This window comes from Chiloscyllium punctatum, chromosome 11, assembly GCF_047496795.1.
Source record: "Chiloscyllium punctatum isolate Juve2018m chromosome 11, sChiPun1.3, whole genome shotgun sequence".
Lineage (NCBI taxonomy): Eukaryota > Metazoa > Chordata > Chondrichthyes > Orectolobiformes > Hemiscylliidae > Chiloscyllium > Chiloscyllium punctatum.
In genome coordinates this window covers 100,022,764-100,031,909 of record NC_092749.1, presented here as the reverse complement: position 1 = coordinate 100,031,909, position 9,146 = coordinate 100,022,764, and positions in this window count along the sequence as shown.

The window sequence follows — 9,146 nt, the reverse complement described above, 5'->3', positions numbered from 1 at the left end:
TGGTGAGTTATTTTGGGAGTGAGGGGGCACCCTTTGTTCCGAGGGGCTGAGTGCCAGTTTGAAAGATGTGGTATGAGGAAAGTGGGAGGGGCAAGGGGGTAGGAGTAGGGTCACTGTGAACCGCTTCCCCATCTGGAGCCCGCTGATGACCTTTCCGCAGCTCTCACCCTGACATCCATTCCACAATCTCTCAATTGTGCTCGAATCCGTGGTAATGACAGGTCTCAGGTGAGTGTGCCATAGGTAGCTGCCCTAAACAGTGAGGATCTGTCAGCATCTTGATGGGCAGAACATCCACCTTCAGAGTCCGTAATCCCAGGCAAAACCTGCCGCTGCTCATTTTAGTCCTGATTGCCACTCTAGTGGTTGGTGGGCATCATCCCTGTCCCCTCCACTAAATACAGTCAATGTTTTCTTCCACCACACCCTTATTGATATCCTTCCGCTGAAAACAAATGAGTAATGAGAGGACGGCTGTGAACACGCACACTACTTTGTATGTATTGCCCTCTCGCACTTCCATTGTTCTCAATGGGCAGACTGTCTTGGCACATCTCTCACACTCGCTGATTCACAAAGGGAGACTGCTTTCATAAAAAATAAACGCCGTTGTCAAACCGTGACTCATCCATACAGAGTTTTTTTCTTTAAATATTGGTCAGTGGGACTTTGAGCAGATGAACGAATAGTCAAGCCATTGTGTATGACAGGAGGCAAAATTCCACAGGCTGCCATTGTAACTTAACTCCGTCTTAAGACCATAAGACCATACAAGACAGGAGCAGAATTAGGCCATTTGGCCCATCAAGTGCTCCACTATTCGGTCATGATTGATCTGTTTCTCAACCTCTTTCTCTTGCCTTTGTCCTGTAACCTTTGATCACCTGACCAATCAAGAGTCTGTCAAACTCTGTCATAAATAGACCCAGTGACTTGGTCTCCACAGTCCTCTGTGGCAATGAGTTCCACAGATGAACCACCTTCTGGCTGAAGAAATTCCTCCTCATCTCAGTTCTAAAGGGTCATTCCTTCACTCTGAGGCTGTATCCTAGGGTCCTAGTTTCCCTTACTAATGGAAACTTCTTCTCCATGTCCGCTTTATCTAGGACTCTCAGCATTCTGTAAGTTTCAAACCTATCCCCCCATCTTTCTAAACTCCATTGAGAATAGATCCAGAGTCCTCAACCCTTCCTGATATGACAAACTCTTCATCCCTGGGATAGAACTTAGATCATAGAATAAGAGAGTGCAGAACATGCCCTTCGGCCCTTGATATTGCGTTGGCTTGTGAACTAATCTAAGGCCATCCTCCTACACTATCCTATCATTCTTGTAAACCTCTTCTCGACCCCCTCCAAGGCCAGCACATGCTTCCTTAAAAATGGAGTCAAAAACTGCCCACCATGTTCCTAATGCAATCTGACCAGAGCTTTGTAAAGCCTCAGCAGTACATCTCTGCTCTTGTATTCTAGCCTTCATTTACATTGCATTTGTCTTCCTAACTGCCAACTGAACCTGCATGTTAACATTAAGAGAATCCTAAACTAGAACTCCTTTTGTGCTTTAGATTTCCAAAGCCTTTCCCTGTTTAGAAAATAGGCTATGCCTCTATTCTTCTGATCAAAATGCAGAACCCCACACTTCCCCACTTTGTATTCCATCTGCCACTTCTTTGCCTACTTTCCCAGCCTGTCCAGGTCCTTCTGCAACCTCCCCACTTTCTCAACACTACCTGCCCCTCCAACTATCTTTTTGTGTCATCTGAAAACTTAGCAACAATGCCTTCAGTTCCTTTGTCCAAATCGTTAATGTATAACGTATGTAGTTGTCCCAACACACATCCGTTCTGACCTCCACTAGTCACCAGCTGCCATCCTGAAAAAAACTTGTTCATCACTACTCTCGACCTTCTGCCAGTCAGCCAATCCATACCAGTACCTTGCCCTTAACACCATGGGCTTTCATTTAGATTAGATTAGATTACTTACAGTGTGGAAACAGGCCCTTCGGCCCAACACGTCCACACCGCCCCGCCGAAGCGCAACCCACCCATACCCCTACATCTACCCCTTACCTAACACTACGGGCAATTTAGCATGGCCAATCCACCTGACCTGCACATCTTTGGACTGTGGGAGGAAACCGGAGCACCCGGAGGAAACCCACACAGACACGGGGAGAACGTGCAAACTCCACACAGTCAGTCGCCTGAGGCGGGAATTGAACCCAGGTCTCTGGCGCTGTGAGGCAGCAGTGCTAACCACTGTGCCACCACTGTGCAGCCTCCTGTGCACCACCTTGATAAAGGCTTACTGGATATCCAAGTAGATCATATCCATTGGATCTCCTTTAACTAACTTACTCATTAACTCCTCCAAGAATTCCAATGGATTTGTCAGGCATGGTCTCCTCTTAACGAGTCGTGCTGACTCAGTCCTGTTTGACCAACCACTACCAAGTACTCTGCAATCTCACCTTTAATAATGGACTTTAAAATCTTAGTAATGACCGAGGTCAGGCTAACCAGCCTATAATTTCCTGCCTTCTGCCTCTTTCCCTTCTTAAACTGAAATGTTACATTAGCCATTTTCCGAGCCTCTGGAAACCCCCCTGACTCTAGTAATTCCTTAAAGATCACCACTAGTACCTTTACAATCCCCTCAGCTATCTGCTTCTGGGGTGTAGTCCATCTGCTCCAGGTGGTTTATCCATCTTCAGACCTTTCAGCGTCCCTAGCACCTTCTCCTTAGTGATGGCCTTGACACTCACCTCTGGCCCCTGACTCTCTTGATGTTCTGGTGCATTGCTGGTGTGTTCCACAGTGAAGACTGATGCAAAGTACTTGTTTAATTCTTCCACCATTTCTTTGTTCCCCATTACTGCTTCTTAAAACGATCATCCAATTTTTTTCTTTAAAACAAAATTGTAAAAGATTTTCAGATAAAGGGATCATCAGGACAATGGGGCATCCCTCAAACACCTTGTGACCTCAACTATCTAGAAACTGAGAGCACCAGCACCTCCTAGTTCCCCTGCAAGTCATGTACCATCCTGAGTTGGACATGTATTGCCATTGCCATGCAAATACTGGGTCAAAATCCTGGGTCACCGTCTCTAATATGGACTTCTCTTTTACCACATGCACGGGAGTAGTTATAGAAAGTGGCACACAACAATTATAGATCCCTGATGGGTTATGGCTTTGCCAGTATCAGCCACATATTCCAGGAATCAAGAAAGATTTTCGTACCTTCCTCAGTTGGATTCATGATTTGTGTTAATTTTGAGTGTTTCCTTAAACCAGATTACTTTGCGTTAGGTTGCAATAAATAACAATTTATCTCCTATTAGAGAGATAAGACTTAACAGGCTTAGTAAACATCGATCATCATCTTAAATCCAAGATTACAATCAAAAGCTTAAAAGCCTTATACAACCGGCATGAATTTCAACACAAGAGTTACCAAATCAGACTGGCAGATGTATCTTCTATTAGTTTTTTCTTCATTAAACTGTTGTGTTTTTTTCACTTGGTTGTGACATTTAAATGACACCTCTCTCTCCTGACACATTTTTATTGCTGATTTGAAATATCCTCACCCTGTATCTTTTCTTCTGGAGTTCTTTTCAATTATTTGGAACTTTGAAATCACATTCCTGATTATGCACAAGGCAAGGAGCTATTTCATGATGAGTCAAAGTGATCTGACAGAACTTAATGTTGTATGAACATAGAGAAGAACAGGAACAGACCATTCAGCCTCTCGAGTCAGTTCCATCACTCATTGAGATTGTGGCTGATCTGTGGCCTAACTCCATATACTTGCCTTTGACCCATATTTCTTAATACCTTTGCTTACCAAACGAAATCTGTCTCAGATTTAAAACTAACAACTGATTTAGCAAGGAATGCACTGCCAGCAGTGGTAGTAAAATCAGATACATTAGGGATATTTAAGAGACTCTTGGATAGGCACATGAAAGTTAGTAAAATGAAAGGTACGTAGATTAATCTGATCTTAGAATAGGATAGAAGGCTGGCACAACATCGAGGGCCAAATGGTCTGTACTGTGTTGGACTGTTTAACTGTTGTTTGTGGAAGAGAGTTTGAAACATATCCCACCCTTTGTATGTAGAAGTACTACCTTATATATCTCCCCTGAATGGTCTGTCCTTAATTCTCAGACTATGCCCTCTCGTACTAGAATCCCCAACTCGTGGAAATAGTTTATTTTATCTGCCCCACCTTTTTCTGTTAAAATGTTGAAGACTTCAACCAGATTACCCCTTAACTGTGAATTTTGGAGAAAACAGTCCTAATTTGTATAATCTCTCCTCAAACGAAACTCCTGAAGTCCAGGTATCATTTTTGTAAACTAACATTGTACACCCTCCAAGGCCAATATATCCTTCTTAAAGTATGGTGCCCAGATATGCTCAAAATACTGTACTCCAAGTCTAGCCAGGGTTTTGTATCACTGAAGCATAACTTCTGTATCCTTGTACTCCAGTCCTCTGGACATAAAGGTCAGCATTCTATTCTCTTTGCTGATTACTTTCTGTACCTGTATGTGGCATTTTAAAGATCTATGCACTGAACTCCCAGATCTCCTTGAACATCCACTATATTTAACTACATACTGTCTAGAAAGTATCCTGATCCATGCTTTATTGTTCCAAAGTGGATACCTCACCGTTGCTTACATTGAACTCCATCTGCCACAGTTTTGCCCGTTCACCTAGTCTATCCACATTCCTTTGTAATTTTATGCTATTATCTACACTGTCTAAAATGACACTGAATTTCGTATCATCAGCAAAATTGGATAAGTGACTTTCTATGCCAATATTCAAGTCATTAATAAATAATATAAGTGAAAGAAGTGCTAACACAGATCCTTGTCTGGTCACATCCGACCCAATATCCCCACTTTCTGTTGCCCGCCTCTCAATCAATTTCCCAGCCATGTCAATAATTTGTCCTCAATTCCGTGTTGAGAAGATTCAGATAAATGGAGGGAGCTTATCCCACCCAGTCATCTATTACTCTCCACACTTCAAATTTAAGGAAAGAGATTGAGAGTGTCTCACCTGTTGTAAGAGAACATAGGAGGACTGTGAGATAACATTTTGTTCTTGGATGAATTTGGTGGCTTACTGAATTGAATGAAAAGGCATGCAAGACTGAGCATGGAACTTCATCGGATCATTCTGACTATGCTCTGTGGCACTGATGTTACACCAAGTATTAGTTCAATAAGGTTCACTGTTTTCTTACGCATTTTCAGAAGTGAATCAAATTTGACACAAATAAAAGCCAACCTCACCTGGAGAGACCACAGGAGGGAAACTATGAGATGCAATGTTTGGTGTGGCAGAGTGTTTCCAGAGTGTTGGCGAGACTGAGAATACAATTTGGTGCAACAAAGTAGAAAGATACAGTTTTGTGCATTCAAGGGTTTATATATCAGTAAATCCAAAACATGCTGTTTGATATGCTTTGTAGTTTCTTATATATTAGCCCATATAACATATACTACAGAGTTCAGCTGATGAAGGAGCAGCACCCCAAAAGTTTCTGATTTCAAATAAACCTATTGGATTATAACCTGGTGTCGTGTGACTTCTGACCTCATATACCACAGAAAGTTAGGTTCTTGTTGAAACATATATTTGGAAGATTATTTACAGCACTAACAATGTGCTGGGCTACAATATCACAGACTTACACACATGGGTTATTTTCTTCTTAATCATTCACAGGATTAGAATATCACTATGGACTTATTGCCCTTCCCAGAGGGCAGTTAAGAGTCAGCCACATTGTTGTGGATCTGGAGTCACATGTATGCCTGACTAGGTAAGGATGGCAGTTTCCTTTCCTAAAGGACATTAGTGAACCAGATGGGTTTTTCCAACAATCAATTCATGATCATCATTGGACTCTCAATCCCAGATTTTTATTTGAATTCAAATTCCATCATCAGCCGTGGTGGGTTTTGAACCCAGGTCACCACTTATGTCTCTGGGTTAACAATCCAGCAATAATACCATTAGGCCATTACCTCTCAACTGTTGTCACTGTACATTACATACACACAGGTGACTGAAGACTCTATATTGATTCCAATACGCAGAGAAAGAAACGACTGAAGGGCAGGTACTTTCATATTGGAGCATCACATCATGTGGTCAAGTAACTATCTTAAAGGTATCTGTTTGGTCTAGAACCTAAGCAATAGGACAATACTCCCTATGATTTTTGTCCTCTTAGTTTTAATTGATGAAGCATAATGGGAGGTTGATGTTCATTCCCCAATCTCAGTTTCTGGCAGGTGAGTCTGGAGTGTGGGATACTGAAGCTGCCCAACAGTCTGTCACTACTTGAGGCACGCTGGTCTGAGATCATTTCCCACTCTACTGGGTACCTGAAACAGGAATGATCCATTCATTGCCGCTTTGACAAGTGCAAAATTCATTTTCAGCTTGCCAGATGGTGCCAGTGGATGGTGGGCAAATGAGTCACAATGTGAACCTTATGATTTGAATTTCCAACCTCCTCACTAAATAAAATACAAAGCCTCGGGCAAGATAAAGTTCCAATCTTGGAATCATGTGGTTTAGTGGTGGGTTATGTCTGCACGCGAGCTCAAATCCATCAGTCGCATGACTGCAGGTCAGCTGTGACAGATGCATCTTGGATCCCTACTGTCTGACCAGGATGGTGGTTACAAAACAACACGGGAGCAAGTTTCTGTGCGTTTTGCCCATGTCAGGTTTTAGCTGATTTTCAGCCTTAGGCTGAGTCAGCAGTGGGTCCCTTCACTAAAACTGTGGCTGGTTCATTACACAACTTCCTCCTTGACATCTGGCTTTCCTACATTGTTTCCTCTATCTGTGAACTAGACAGCCAGTTTTAGAACCCTCTGTAATTGCCATGTTTTCCCCTGTTACATCATTTGAGCCACGAGGTTGTTTAGCCATTGTACTGTCATCTCTTCAGGTTAGAGTTATCTCTAAGTCCTTCTCTTCCAGGATGGTATGGTGTGAAAATGCTTAACTCCCCTCAGTTTTAACCAATGAAGTATTTAAGTATCAGATTTGATTCAACAATCCATGTGCGCAGGTTTATCTTCATAGAATAAAAACCCTACAATATGGAAGCAGGCCATTTGGCCCAACACACCCACCCAGACCCACTCCCCTATCCTATTACTCTACATATACCCCGGACTAATGCACCTAACCTACACATCCCTGAACACTATGGGTAATTTAGCATGGTCCATTCACCTAACCTGCACATCTTTGGATTGTGGGAGGAAACTGGAACACCCAGTGGAAGCCCACACAGACATGGGGAGAGTGTGCAAACTCCACACAGACAGTCACCCAAGGCTGGAATTAAAACCAGCTCCCTGGTGCTGTGAGGCAGCAGTGCTAACCACTGAGCCACCATGCCGCCCATACACTTCTTTTACACTTCTAAATCTTGTTGGTGTCTAACTCTGCAAATCTTATTCTTTCAATGTTGATATGAAATTAAAATAAACACACAGGTCTGAATGTTCAGCCAGATGGAACGCCTGTCTGTCTGGGGTGTGGGGTGAGTATTGAAGTAGATTTTAATGTGAAAATCTATAGTTGCAAAAGTGATGCTGTCTTCAAATTTTGTGATTTGTTTCAAGTAGGATGTCTGAATCACAAGATGCATATTATAGACTTGGTAGGAAAAAATTTAGGATCCCTATGTTCTTTGAAGATGTATATTACCTTTTTGGAAAAACAAGGTATCCTTTTGGATGTGGTCCTAGAATACCTTTGGGAGTGGTCAAGTGTTTGTTGGGATTGTTACAAGTAAACATGAATGTGCGTACAAAGTTCACAAACTCATTAGGACTGTCAAGCTCATTAGAATTGTTGAGACAACTATCAAGGTAGCCATCAAGGGAGGAGAAATATCAAGAAAGCAGTCAAAGAGAGCATATAAAACTCCTACCCTTTAAATATTTGGAAAAAAATGGTCTGCAGTGCTTAATTATTCAATATGTTCTATTTTCTCTCTGTCTGTTGACACAAGCCTGAGGGCATTATGGGATTAGTACTGCGTGTCTGATTCACAATCTTCCAATATCACAGCAGGTGCCTGTCAGTTCACAATCTGATTGACAGGTCCAAATGGCCATGAAGTCAGACTATGAATCTCAATGCTTATTTTTATAAGGGGGGTTAAAAGAAATTAAATATAATGAATTCTTTTTTTTCAATCAATGTGAGTTTTGTTCTAAGTTAGTGAATTCACCAATAGATGCTTAAGGACATGATTTAACCTTAGCATAGAATTGAGGTCTGCCCATAATTGATATTAGGTGAGTTGGCAAAGTGGGTGCCAGGATAAAAGATGGTGTGTTTGGGTATGGGGGGGGTTGGTATTAACTGGCTCTTAGCTGGCATGAGGCTATGCAGGGGTATGGGAAGTAAAGTGTTAAGATTGGAATCATAGAGTCATAGAGATGTACAGCATGGAATCAGACCCTTCGGCCCAACTTGTCCATACCGATCAGATATCCCAACCTAATCTAGCCCCAGCTGCCAGCACCCGGCCCATATCCCTCCAAACCCTTCCTATTCATATACCCATCCAGATGCCTTTTAAATGTTGCAATTGTACTAGCCTCCACCGCGTCCTCTGGCAGCTCATTCCATACACATACCACCCTCTGCGTGAAAATGTTGCCCCTTAGGTCTCTTTTAAATCTTTCCCTTCTCACCCTAAACCTATGCCCTCTAGTTCTGGACTCCCCCAACCAGGGAAGAGACTTTGTTTATTTATTTTATCCATGCCCTTCATGATTTTATAAACCTCTATAAGAATAGGAACCACAAAAAGGCCATAGAGTTGGGCAGTAGAATAATAGGAGTTATATACGGTCATGGGGGTAGGTAGAGATGCATGGGCTGGCATGGGGAGCATGGGCAGTTGGAGCAGCCATAGGGCTGGGTGGAGACCTGAGAAGACACAGGTTAAAATGGACGGGACTTAAACACAGTGTAGATCTCTGCAGGGGATTGTGTGTGGTTTGGGGGGAAGGGAGAGAATTTGAGGAACAGAGAGGATTAATCCAGTTTTATCCCCTTCATGAAG